This window comes from Schistocerca piceifrons, chromosome 1, assembly GCF_021461385.2.
Source record: "Schistocerca piceifrons isolate TAMUIC-IGC-003096 chromosome 1, iqSchPice1.1, whole genome shotgun sequence".
In the NCBI taxonomy this organism is placed as follows: domain Eukaryota; kingdom Metazoa; phylum Arthropoda; class Insecta; order Orthoptera; family Acrididae; genus Schistocerca; species Schistocerca piceifrons.
The window spans coordinates 19,085,624-19,100,501 of NC_060138.1; positions in this window are offsets into that span (position 1 = coordinate 19,085,624).

Genomic DNA, 14,878 nt, shown 5'->3' on the forward strand with positions numbered 1-14,878 from the left:
GATTACACTTTTGTCTATTTTTCAACACAGTCTCCATTTTTTCGACAGACTTTTGAAGACGGCGCTCCAGCTTTTGATTTCCTAAGTCGAAGTAGTCTCCCCCCAACCAGTTAAGGAAGCGTGTCACCTATGCTCGGAATTGATCGTCGCTCTTGAAGCGTCTGCCACCTAAGTGTTCCTTTAGCTTGGGGAAGGGTTGATAATCGCTGGGGGCTAAGTCCGGGCTGTACGGGGGATGGGGCATAGCAGTCCACCCAAATTTCTTCAAAAGCTCCTGTGTTTGACGAGCGACGTGGGATCGAGCATTTTCGTGAAGAAGCACTACTCCCTCCTTCAGTCGTCCTCTCCGGCGATTCTGGATTGCTCGCCGGAGTTTGGTCTACGTTTCAAATATCCGTCTGAGTTTATTGTCGTCCCAGGTTGCACGAAATCGATGAGGAGTACCGCCTTCCAATCCCAAAACACAGTCGCCATAACCTTTCCTGCCGAATGCGTTTGTTTGAATATCTTTGGTGGCGGTGAACCGGGGTGACGCCACTGACGAGATTGTTTTTTTTTTTTTGTTTCGGGGGTGTAATGAAACACCCACGTTTCATCTCCCGTGACGATAGAGTCCGACAACTTCTCCGTGTTGCCTCCCCTCTCACATTGTTGAAGAAACTTGCGAGCGTTGCTCCTTGTGTCCGTCAGTCAGTATCCGGGGAACCCAGCGAGAACACACCTTGCGATAACCCAACGTTTCTGTTAAAGTTTTTTCAATTGTGCCGTGGGAAGCTTCAGGAATGCGTGCAACATGTTCACGGACAGTGACCCTCCGATCTTTGAGCAGCTCACTGTTGATCTTCTAGACAATCGCATCCGAAACCGGCGGTCTTCCACTCCGTTCTTCATCGTGAACTTCCGTGCGACCCTCGGTAAAAGCGCTGCACCATTTGCGGACGTGGCTGAACGGGCATGCACTCTTCACCATAAACCTCAGTCAGTTGCCGATCAGTCTCCACGGGCGGTAACTTCCTTGTGTGGAGAAACCGGATTACTGCTCGATCCTCGCACTTGCCGGCAGCGGCGATCAACACCTTCGTCTCTGACGGCTGCCAACACCGAGCGACGTAGCGAATCCCGGACGGGCGGGCTCCAGAGTGGGGGGAACCACTACGCACGGGACTGTCGTCGGATAGCCTAGCATCTTCCCTCGAGGCTGCAGCTCATTGGGAACTTTACCTTTGGTACGACCCTCGTATGTTAATAAATTTTCTTTTCCAGACGCTTTTCTTGCTATTGGCGGTGTGCATTTTATACCCTCGCTGCCTCTGCCTTCTGAATTACTGTTTCCCTTTCACGTCATTAACGTCTTACAACTGCAGTTTAGGTTCTGTACAAGTTGTTTATCATCATGTGTCCCTGTGTTTTTCCCTGATACCTCCAGAGGTTCAAAGAGTGTCTTCCAGTTAAGATTGTCAAAACCTTTCTCTAAATATACAAATGCTATAAACACAGGTTTGCCCTTCTTCGGTCAGTCTACTAAGTTAAGTGGTAGGATCAGTATTGCCTTGCATGTTCAAACATTTCACAGGAATCTAACATTGTCCTCATGTTACTTTATATAGCTCCTCCGCCTCTCCTTTCTACATACTCATTCCACCTTCTAGGCTTCCGTTCTTTGCTTAGATGTGGCTTGCCAAACGTGCTCTTGACAGTTGCTTCTCTTCTGACCAAATTTTTTTGCTATTTTTCTTATTTGGTTTCCTAAGTGCAGAATCGCAGCTCCAATTTTGGATTCTGTTAACGTCATTTTTTAGACATCTCTATTCCATATGGCCTGCTGCATTTTTATATTTCCCCTGTTGTCAATTAAATTCAATTCATCGTGTTTTATCCTTTTTCCCATTTACATCCTCTGCAGGCTTCACCACTTGTTCTCTCAATGATTTCCATTCGTATTGTAGTGGATTCCTCCCTCTAGTTCGGCCAGACGTTGCCTAATGGTCCCTTTAAGATTATCGATCCTAACTTATTCAGTCTCTATCTTGTTAATTTGCTACCGTTTACTATCTGTTTAGTCGTGAACTGCAGTTCATAACCAATAAATTATCGTCGGTCTGCGTCTGCACCGGGAAATGCCTTACAACTTAAAATCTGGGTTCGAAAACTCTGTTCCAAATATGCATCCTTCACTCTCGATTCTTAAGCACACTTTTGGCAATGATTAAATTACACTCTGTGCAAAAATTCTTTCAATTGGCTTATCCTTTCATTCCTTCCCCCAAGCCTACTATTTTCGTTTCCTATACCTGCTGTCGAATCGCGGTCTCTTATCAGATTTTAAATTTTAGTCTTTCTTAAATATCTAAATAATCTCTTTTCTCGTACATTGTTTCAATCTCTTCATCATCTGAGGTGTAGGCAGGGACGTAAATTTGCATCACTGTCGTGTGGGAGTTAGATTTATGTCTGTCTTGGTAATGATACTATTAATGGCAGGTTAGAGACGGAGCTGAGTTTGCTGATACTATTTCATCAGTAGTTTCAATAACTAACACTCACAGAGTGGTTAACATACTGAGGGTCAACTATCAGACGTTTTCAGTTACGAATAAATGACTACGACGTAACAGGTAATGTACTGTCGTTACAGTAAACTGCGTTTAGGTATTGTAATTTGCAATATTAAATGGTGTTATGAAAGTAACAATAAGTTTCTGTTCTGGGGCGATCGGTTTTCTAAGTGAGACAGTAAACAGGTACGAATAGTAATCGTCGAATGTGTTTATGACGAAATAAGAAAACACGAGTAATGAAACATGTGAAAGAGCACATCGTAAAGAAAATAACAAATTGCTACGTCATCATCCAACTTGGTCTTTCTTTGAGGCAGGTTCGCGGTATCGTTTATCTCAGCGGGTGGCCGGCCGGCCCGTGCCCCACCAGCGGCGGCCGCTCACTGGCTGCCGGCCGCCGCCGCCGCCGCCGCCGCTTCCACACGGGGACGGCCCGACAGTCCCACGAGCCGCCGCGCCGTGGCAAACGCTCGCCGCTGCCGCGCGCCGCAGTGTGGCGAGAATCCGCCTCGAGAAATACTGCGCCGTGGCGAAATGTCAGCACAGATTTGTAAACTATTAGTATGTATCAACTCCAATCTTTTGATATGTATATCAACCACATTCTGTTTAATTTTTTTGACCTTTTTACAATGATTTTTTATTGTATTTTTTGTCCAGACAACAATTAGCTTCCATTAGTACGTTATAAACATTTTTATTTTTATTTATTGATTTAACCGATTTGATAAGGGTCAAAAGGCCTTCTCTTACATCGAACCAAGGTTTCTCGTACAGAATATATTACATAATATTTACCTACGAAAAGAATAGTTTTAGTACGACATCTAGTATTACAACGATGTGAGTGTCTGCAGTGGCGATGTGACTGAACTATTCTGATTATGAACTAAGAAAGTTAGTACTGTTGTTATTTGTACTACTGCAGCTGTAGTCATTAATGGTGATATCAGTAATAATGATAATAATAGTAATAACCTAGTATAATAATAATAATAATGACAGCAGTCGCGACATTAATAGCAATAATGATATTGTAAAGAAAAAAATAGGTCTACAAAATAGATGTTTTCTGATGTAACGAGTTCTGGGAAGTGAGGAAGATCAAGTTGGAAATAGGGAGTTACAAGGGCAGTGAGTGCGTACAGGTCAATGGTAACCTTATTGTTGCTGTAGTAAATATGTCATTACCTGTCTTCTGAAGCCGATGATGTTATTTAGTTCTGTGACATAATTATTCCGGTGTCGGGTTCCTGCTGCTGACAAGGGAAGCTCCCCATCCCACGCCCCAGCGGACAGCCCGTCAAACACTGAGTACAAATCAAGCACGAAAACAGGAATAAGGTCTATTGAACTGCGGAAAGATGCAAAATAGAAACAGCGTACGGTCCTAGTACGAGATGTGCGACATCGAGCGAACTGTAAGAAGCACGGCGTCGTGGTTGTGCGCTCACACGGTGTTGGACTGGAAAACGAATCTCGCCGATGCCCCACTCTTTTTTTTTTTCCACATAATTATGAACATTCGATCCGGTCACTGACGTGCCTGTTCTCCTTCTGTAGTCTTAGAAACTGTCTCACTACTGAATGGTTGCAGAATATCAGTCGAGTTGTAAGAATTTACTACCGTCGCGAGTAAATGTGACGAATAGCGAAAGCAGGCGAAACGTCGCACAGACGTCTCACAGAAATGAAAAAAAAAAGATAAATAAAAAGGTGTGAACTGTGTTACAACAAAGGAATTTGAGAGTCAAAACTTCCAAAACGGAACGCACGACTCATACTATGTGGTACTTGTGTGGAACAAATAGCAAGTACATACGTCTGGAGGACCCTTCATAACAACGTTGCTGTTGCAAACGGAGGTTACACCACGACACAGACACAGATTTGAATATAACGAACAGACACGTCAATGACCGCACGGACAGGTCATAACTCTGAAAAAAACAACGACATCAACAAAAACAGTGGTTCACGAGGGAGGTTAGAACACGGCTCTGCCCCTCCGCGACGCCGTGGCTCGTGAAATGCGCCCAATGTTGCACGCCTCGAACTTGGACACTTCAGTATTTCTATTTCGCTTCTTTTTTCACAGTTCAGTACACCTTCTTCCTGTTTTGAAAGAGGTCCGCAGCTCGTGGTCGTGCGGTAGCGTTCTCGCTTCCCGCGCCCGGGTTCGATTCCCGGCGGGGTCAGGGATTTTCTCTGCCTCGTGATGACTGTGTGTTGTGTGCTGTCCTTAGGTTAGTTAGGTTTAAGTAGTTCTAAGTTCTACGGGACTGATGACCACAGATGTTAAGTCCCATAGTGCTCAGAGAGAGCCTGTTTCGAAGATTGACCTGTGTTCAGTTTTTGACGCACTACACATGGCCACCTTACCACTAAATTTGAGGGGGTTGCGATGGGGAACTTCCCTTGTGAGGAGGACTTCCATAAGGTGGCTGAACGATGGTGTGGGATAGAGGGTTTTGCTCTGATAGGAGCGAGCGCTTCTTCCGTGTTGTTCAGACGAGAGCGTTAAGGCCGAGGCGAGATACGACGGGCAGTGCTCTTTGATGGTGGTGGTTAGTGTCTAACGTCCCGTCGACAACGGGGTCGTTAGAGACGGAGTGCAAGCTCGGGTCAGGGAAGGATTGGCAAGGAAATCGGCCGTGCCTTTTCAAAGGAACCATCCCGGCATTTGCCTGAAACGATTTAGGGAATTCAAGGAAAACCTAAATCAGGATGGCTGGAGACGGGATTGAACCGTCGTCCTCCCGAATGCGAGTCAGTGCTCTTTGATAAGACAGTAGAGGAACACATTGGGCACTCTGTGAGTTTCCCTGAATTCTACACTCGTCTTCAGCAAAAGCAGTACACCTCGAACGACTAGAGATAGGAACTTGATATTTTCATGACATATACATTGGTATGTTCAGCAGAAATGATTAGCATTTCAGTCACCTCGGTTCAGTGTGTGTCCTGTTGCCTAGTGGGCACAGGGTCCGCCACGGGCCGTGTGACAACTTGTCCGATGTGTGACGGCATCGACGCGTATACGTCCTGTGGTATAGCCATTCGTGCTGCGTTCACCTGGTTCTGAAGTTCATCTGTGGTGGTCGGCACTGCCCCTGTCGTTTCACCACATCACTCCCACACATTTTCGGTTGGCGACAAGTCTGGTGAGCCGTCGGGCCAGGGCACGTGTGGTCGTGCACTGTCTTGCTGAAAAATGGAGTTTGGGGTGTTGTGCAGAGAGGGACGTGGCTGCGTGACACAGCACGTCATTCACGAGGGTCACACTGGTCGCAGTGCCCTGGACACGCGCCGACTGTGATTTGTGGCTGTACCAAATAGCATTGACTGGAATACTCTCTTTCAAATTGTGAAGGTGGCAGGGGTAGAATACAGGGAGCGAAAGGCTGTTTACAATTTGTACAGAAACCAGATGGCAGTTATAAGAGTCGAGGGGCATGAAAGGGAAGCAGTGGTTGGGAAGGGAGTGATACAGGGTTGTAACCTCTCCCCGATGCTATTCAATCTGTATATTGAGCAAGCAGTAAAGGAAACAAACCAAAAGTTCGGAGTAGGTATTAAAATCCATGGAGAAGAAATAAAAACTTTGAGGTTCACCGATGACATTGTAATTCTGTCAGAGACACCAAAGGGCTTGGAAGAGCAGTTGAACGGAACCGAAAGTGCCTTGAAAGGAGGGTATAAGATGAACATCGACAAAAGCAAAACGAGGATAATGGAATGTAGTCGAATTAAGTCGGGTGATCTTGAGGGAATTAGATTAGGAAATGCGACACTTTATGTAGTAAAGGAGTTTTGCTATTTGGGGAGCAAAATAACTGACGATGGTCAAAGTAGAGAGGATATAAAAGGTAGACTGGCAATGGCAAGGAAAGCGTTTCTCAAGAAGAGAAATTTGTTAACGTCGAGAATAGATTTAAGTGTCAGGAAGTCATTTCTGAAAGCATTTGTATGGAGTGTAGCCATGTATGGAAGTGAAACATGGACGATAAATAGTTGAGACAAGAAGAGACTAGAAGCTTTCTAAATGTGGTGCTACAGAAGAATGCTGAAGATTAGATGGGTACATCACATAACTAATGATGAGGTATTGAATAGAATTGGGGAGGAGTTTGTGGCACAGCTTGACTAGAAGAAGGGATCGGTTGGTAGGACATGTTCTGAGGCATCAAGGGATCACCAATTTAGTACTGGAGGGCAGCGTGGAGGGTAAAAATCGTAGAGGGAGACCAAGAGATGAATACACTAAGCAGATTCAGAAGAGTGTAGGCTGCAGTAGGTACTGGGAGATGAAGAGGCTTGCACAGGATAGAGTAACATGGAGAGCTGCATCAAACCAGTCTCAGGACTGAAGACCACAACAACGACACAGCCAAATAGCACTCGAAAACACAAGGCCTCGAGCTGGTGCCGTATGTCTTATGCGAATGCAGTCACTGTGATGCCGTTCCCCTATCGCCATCATTTTCAAACCAACAGAATCTGGATTCGTCCTAAAACACTATCTGATGCAATTCCTGTCTACAGTTACGTCGTTCTGTGCACCACTGTCATCCAGCATGTTTCTGCACATTCGGCAGTGGACGACGTATACGTAACCCATACCCTAGTAAACAGCGACGGGCTGTCACCCCTGGTATTGTGCAACGTGTTACACAGTTCCATTGTTGCGCCAGAGACGAGGAGTACACAGGTCTGTCCTGCAGTGCCATTGTGACGAGGTGCCGATCTTCTCGGATGGTCTGGGTGTTGGGACATGACCCAACTCCTCGTGTTCTACAGTCTTCCGTGAACGTTCTGCACACAATCGTTGCACTGCTAAAACAATTCGTTCCACACGAGCAGCAATTTCCCAGATGGATTCATCACATTCTCTTATGCGAATAATGTTCCGTCTTTCAAACTCACTGATTTGGAGGCACGGTTCGGGCATGTTGAAACGGTACAGTAGTTTTCGCTCTATAAGCAGCAGGTTTCGCTGCTCGCTCGCACCGGGAAATAGAAACAGAGGCGGCTCCGCAGCCAATTTTATTACACGACGCGGCCGGCCGCGGGTGCAACAGAACCCATGTGGACGGGTGGAAAGAAATGTGTCAGGCTTCATAATACGTATTTATATGGGTCGTGTATTATGGATTTCTTGTACGTGGATGTGAATCTGCACATGAACTTTCCTAATCCTCCTCACACCTTTCCGTAAAGCGTGGCCAAATCTTTGTTGGGAAGTAGTTCTGTAGTATAGTACTGCCAACCTTACTCCCGGCTAGGGGATCAAAGAGACAGCACAGGCAGGTAAAAGTCAAAGACTTTCCAGTGTCACAAGATTTGGAGTGCAGAGGTTGGTCACGGCCAAGTGGTTCGACCACCCCCTCCACCGGGGCCCAGGAAGACCTCCGGGTGCCCGCCATATTCAGGGAGTGTTATAGAAGACGGGTAAGTGAGCATGCGTGCCCTCAGTGCGTCTGTCTCAATGTTCACGCATGGAAGAGAGGTATTTGAATATTTGTACTAACTCTTATTTCCAGCTTCGGATTGTGTACGGTAATGATGGTCCTCGTTTAATTCCGGAAATTTGACCCCCTGTGTTAAAGTATCTGGTCCCCAGTTTGCCCGTTACCCTCCTCACATAGTGAATGTCCCTTGTAAGATATTGGGTGACTTTGGTGGTATACATTTGGCCAACGCAATTCCGTCTTACCCGTAGAAATATGCGTGCAGATTAGTATATAATATACCAGAGCTATAAGTTGTAAAATTGTAATATCTGCAAACTGAAACAATTGCTGCAATCGCTGTAAAGTCGAGTGATAATGTTTAAACTAAATGGGTAATCAATTGTCATCAATCTTTAACATACCCTAAAAATCACATAGGAGTAAAGTTAAAGGAATTCATTTAAAATAGAAGATACAGAATGCAGGGACCCACACATCAGCGTGTGAGCCCTCCAGCCCCTTGCCTAGTATCGTACAGAAAGGACACGCTCTCTAGGTAGCGCTCTCAAGCCCCCCTCCCCAGTTATCCGTTGCGCAATTTTCATTCAGGGCTTGACGACATCAACTTTTATCTGGCGTCCCTAGGCAAGGAGGTAAGACAGTAAACTTTCAATGTCTGCCAGGCAACTATCACGTCTGCTCCAGTCACACTGGTTTGTAGCGACAACGAAAGCTGCTGGCACATTTTACCGGCAGATAGTGTTGTGCCACATTATCGACGATGACCTCGAACCGACACGGTTCAAATACTAATCATTTGTGCCAAACATACTAATGTACATGTCCTGACAATATGAACGCCCTATCTCTAGTCGTTAAGGTGTTCTGGTTTTTTTTTTTTTAAAAAAAGACTATTATGATCCACCGAATCATACTGAAAAGTCAACTTCAGCGTCATCTGAGATTGTACCTGGTATTTCCGATGAATGGTTAGGCTGACTGAGAAATACTTGACAAGCCGTGATAATAAAAGCCGAAATGTGTCGTCGACATAGAGCAGACTGGTGGCACCACGAACTCCGGCACTATTTTGGAGCGATAGACTCGTATTTTTACTCTGTACTGGCAAATAATAAACAAACGTCGCGCAAAGTTTCTGTTTTTTCTACACAATGTCAAGTCCACCCCAGATATTATGGGGAGGCACGGGCCTGCAACCTTGGAGAAATCGACGACCACGACACAACAATATCAGTGGAAGTTGTGGGTTTGAGAATATACTGGTAGGGTCCCGTCGATTGGTTTAAAATAATTTACATATGTAGGCCTCAGGGTCACTATAATCGTGATATTCTTATCGAGAGTAACAGCAACTGTACTGACATTTAACAAATTCTCATTTATTCTTCAGTTTCCGTTCTACATTTTTAATTGCATGACATGTTTCGATCGCTCTGGATGATGTTTAGACGTGAGGAGTTGCATCAGGAACCGTCTTCTCTGTCAGAACCCCGTGTACTGATATCAGATTGTAACAGAGAGGAAGGGCTGCTGACGCGAGTGCTTACGTCACATGTAACACGCTGTGAGACAAGACGGTCGATCCCATCGTCGTGCAAAAATATTCGCGATTGCCTGCGGAAGCAGGATTCTACCCAGGCGTGCACCTCTTCGCCCGAAGCCTTCACGGCTTCTGAAAGTGGAAGTCGCCCGGCGGCAGGTCGCGATTGTGTGGAAGACGTGTAGCAACTCCCCAGCGAAACTTCTGCAGCGTACTGGAAACAACCTCGGCAACATGGGGACCCGCGCACGTGTATTAAGACTTATGGCCATTTTTTGCTTATGTACGTAGTTTTTTCCATCTGTCTTTTTTCATCTGAATACCTCTCATATGTTAAGACATAATACGAAATACACCCTCCGATTCAGCAGCGATTACCATCTCGAAGACTGTGTTCTACAAGTAGAGCTGATGGGAAGCTGACAGTGACGGGCACTACACACTGGTTCAAACGGCTCTGAGCACTATGGGACTTGACATGTGAGGTCGTTAGTCCCCTAGAACTTAGAACTACTTAAACCTAACTAACCTAAGGACATCACACACATCCATGCCCGGGGCAGGATTCGAACCTGCGACCGTAGCAGCAGAGCGGTTCCGGACTGAAGCGCCTAGGACCTCTCGGCCACAGTGGTCTGCCTACACAATGGGCTCCATCTGATCGTACTGAGTTATTCATTAAACGACTTGGCGCATTACTCAACGTTTTAAGTTCTAAACAGAATGATGTACTGTAGTATAATGTGCACACTTTAATTTAAATGTTCTCTGCAAATATATTATATAGGTATACTGGAGTCGCTTACCATTTCGTACAACCAAACTGCCGCCCATACGATTTATAACAAGAGTTTTGGTAATCGGCAGTGGTTCTATTGACAACATTTCTATAGACACGACGAGATTTCAAAACTAATTCTGTGAGTACTTGCAGTTAAACATAAGGCTAAAGAGTGAAACAGGAACAGAGGACTTATAAACGGACAACAAATGATGTCTGGTTCAAATGGCTCTGAGCACTATGGGACTCAACTGCTGAGGTCATTAGTCCCCTAGAACTTAGAACTAGTTAAACCTAACTAACCTAAGGACATCACAAACATCCATGCCCGAGGCAGGATTCGAACCTGCGACCGTAGCGGTCTTGCGGTTCCAGACTGCAGCGCCTTTAACCGCACGGCCACTTCGGCCGGCTAAAATGATGTTTAACACAGTGAAAAGATGTACACAACCCACTCGGCGTCAGTGAAAAATGAAACATAACCTGTAAGCTACGCTACAATTGCCAGGAAAATCGTTTCGAAACAACTTTAATAAATCACGATCGCCATTTTTTTAAAAAAAGTTACTTGGTGCAGAGAAGAGCTGCGGCCGCAGTGCCGGCGGAAGTGGCTCGTGTGTGGCGGGGCGGGGCGGGGCGGGGCGGGGCGCGCACAACTGAGGCGCGTGATGAGAGGGCCGTAGGCAGGCAGGCAGAGGGGTCGCAGAGGCCGCTGCTGCCGCTCCGTCGCGTGCAGTTATCGCAGCGACGAAACGAGAATGACATTGAGTAAAGGGGTCGAGGCTGGACGTGCGAGTAAACCTGTTTAGGAGAGAACAGCAGTCCGAGGTGTCCCTCAGCTCTGAGACGGTAACTGGTGTCGCGGTCCTTCAAGTTTTTCCGGCGCGGACTCAGACTGTATGTTACTGACTATCGACTGCAGATTAAAACTGAAGAATTTCCAGGAAGGTAGGAAACCGAGGAGAAGCAGTCGGATAAATTGAAAGCACCGTCGACTATTGAATGTTTTGAAGGCAGCATTACGTAGCGGTTAGCTGAAAGTAGAGAAAAGAATGCAATAAGAGAAAAATGGGTAGCTTTTAACAGGAGATGGAACCTAGATAAATTGGAAGAACCACTAATTACTGAAAGTTTGTAAGGCAGCATTAGGCACGGTAGAGTGTAACGAGAGAAAGGAATACAATAGCACGAAAACGGGTAGCTTTGACGAACAAAAAAAAAATGGCTCTGAGCGCTATGGGACTTAATATCTCAGGTCATCAGTCCCCTAGAACTTAGAACTACTTAAACCTAACTAACCTAAGGACATCACACACATCCATGCCCGAGGCAGGATTTGCACCTGCGACCGTAGCGGTCGCGCGGTTCCACACTGTAGCGCCTAGAACCGGACGAACAAAACAAAGAGAACAATGTAGGAGATACTATATTGTATCGAGGAAAGGAGAAAATTAAAAAACGCGACAAACTAAGCAGACAAAAGGGAACGCAGACTTCCGAGAAATGATGACGGAGGAATGGCGAGAGAAGAAATCGAAAGCTATAGACGTATAGATATTATGGGGAAACTAAGTATTGCAAACTTAAGCAAAGTTCTGGAGGAAAAAAAAAGCGGGTGCGCGAACACCAAGAATCAGAACGGAAGGTAGTACTAAGTAAGGAGGGCCGAATGGTGGAAGGACTGTGCCGAAGGGCTATACAAATGAAAAGAACAAGAATACGAAACTAATGAAAGGGAAGTTTTGGGCAATAAAGCGAAGGAGGTCGTGTGCCGCGAATAGCTGGGCGACAGCAAAGGGTAGGTCCGGCCGCCCGACTGGAAAGGTTTCCGGTAGCCTTGGCGGGCGCACACGTTTTGCCGCCGCCAGGTATCAGCTGTGTACGCGAGTGTAGCTGAACGTAGCGGGCGGGTGCGTGGCTAGCGCGCTGCCGTGCTGGCAGGAGGGGGAGGGTGACATGGGGCGGCGGCACGCAGCAGCGGTGGGGCCTGCCCGCCCCACACACGGGTCCCCACCTCGTGGGGCTTGGGGCTCTGCGGAGAGGTGGCCGGCCACTTTACGCCGCCACCTCCTCTCCCCTTGCCGATCAAATGCGGGCAGGGTAAATTTCATCCGTCACCAGGATTCGAACTGCTTACCTCCGAGTCGAGCACCAGCGCACAGGCACGCTTTCGCGATCCGTGTCGTGGTGACGGGAAAGATGAGAGGCACGATAGTGCGAGAAGTATTTCACAGAGCACCGGAAGACGTCGACAAGTCGAAATAAGGCACACACAGCAGACGTCATTCGTTCAAAATTACTGTCATCCTCGGGAAAACATATCGCGAAGAACCTGTCCCACTTGCTAAGGAACACGCATGACACAGACGAAAAACCCCCATACTCGTGCTCAGTAAATATTTTGTGCAACGATAAAGACACGCCGGCCGATGTGGCCGAGCGGTTCTAGGCGCTACAGTCTGGAACCGCGCGACCGCTACGGTCGCAGGTTCGAATCCTGCCTCGGGCATGGATGTGTGTGATGTCCTTAGGTTAGTTGGGTTTAACTAGTTCTAAGTTCTAGGGGACTAATGACCTCAGCAGTTGAGTCCCATAGTGCTCAGACCCATTTGAACCATTTGATTAGTTGGACACTGTCCGACTGCAAGTTGTCCGGTGGGACGTCCTTTGGAATGCGTAACTGCATTCGTACTGGAAACACTGTCGAAGCGAAAGGAACGGCTGTAAGCAAGCCCCAAAAACAGGTGCGGAACAGGTACGAGGGGGGCAGTAAGAACACGAGTGTCTCCAGGAACAATGGAAATCTGAAAGAGGTCAAGTAGGTAATGTTTGGATGGCAAAAAAATCCAATACTTTCGCAAACGCTGCGCGTCCTCTTTGAGCAGCGGTAGGTTCTGCTTGTGAAACCCAGATATTTTTGCATTTACTACGGTGCAGACTGGTACATTTCAGCCACAAACGCGTATGAGGACTTGTTCTTAAAATGAAAGCATGTGTCGCGTGAGTGACCGTACGGCAGAATTTACTAACAACGTGTGTGGCAGTGGTGTACGGAACTAACTCAGGGCTCCAACCACCCACGTTGCTGCTGTTGTTGCCGGGGTCCCAGCTCTTGACGCTCGTCCCCTCCTGAAGCCCCTCGGTTCCTGCCCTGCACACAACATCAACTTGACCTCCTTACTGTAGCCAAGTCTTGGACTCCTACAAATTTTACCCTCCACACTTCTCTCCATCACCAAACTGACAACTCATCGATGCCTCACGATTTGTGCCGTGGATTTCTGGTCTCCCCAATTCGATTTGGTACCTCTTCATTAGTGATTTGATCTTACCATCTAAAGTTCGAGGGTTCTCCTGTTGCGCCAAAGCTGAAAAGCTTCCGTGCCCTTCTTGAAGCGGTCGCCTCACTTCTACAGAAGCCCACACCGACATTCCAGACGAATGCTTTTACGCGAGACTACATAAGATTTAAATTTATATGCCATGTTAGCATATCTCTGTTTTCACAAGACATTTTGTTGCTGTTCTCACTCTGCAATTTTTTGACTATTTCAGCCACGATGACTCACGCTTCGGCATCTGATTTTCCAGTTTAATTTCCTCACAAGGGCACCGTACGGACACACTTGTCCTCTCCGAACTTACAGGGTCTCCAGGCCGCCGCGACCAGAGCAGCGACAAATGTAAACAGGAAGAAACAATTCGCGACTGCTTTCGAGAAGATTGAGTTCGAACATTTTAGTCGTGCTTACATTCTTTATACGGCCGCAAATATTCGAGGACTGTGCAGCCGAGCGAGTGAGCGCGTAGTTTTCTACAGTCTCTGGACCGAATCTCGCTACAAGTACTGTTTCTTCATTTCCGCGTAATTCTAACTACAAATTTATTACGGTTGTGCAAATAACTGACGTTTAATGATTAATTTATTATTTACACGATACTGATCCTGAGAAAGGGAGAAAAAGCTTTTATCTCGAAGACATTGGAAATAAAAAAAAGGACATACGAGAACCTCAATCAAACCACTATAGTCATTTCATTTGTATTATTGTGTGTACGTTTGCTAGAAGTGTAATGTGAATTGTGCGGAGCACTGTGCGAAGCGGGATGACGCTGATAATAGAAAATGGTTCGAATGGCTCTGAGGACTATGGGACTTAACATCTGAAGTCATCAGTCCCCTAGAACTTAGAACTACTTAAACCTGACTAACCTAACGACATGACACACATGCATGCCCCAGGCAGGATTCGAACCTGCGACCGTAGCAGTCCCGCTGTTCCAGACTGAAGCGACTACAACCGCTCGGCCACACCGGCCGGCACTGATAATAGAAACATGGAAAAGAATAATTACTGCGACACGCGGCACGTGTGATGAACGCCGAATTTTCAGTGTGTCTGTTGTAAAACAAAACTCGGTTTGCATTCACAAAGAGTTCTGGGTCACCACACAAGTTAACGGTCCGTCACGGCTACCGAAGCATATCACCGAGTACTGGTGTGCACGGAACTGTCGGTATACA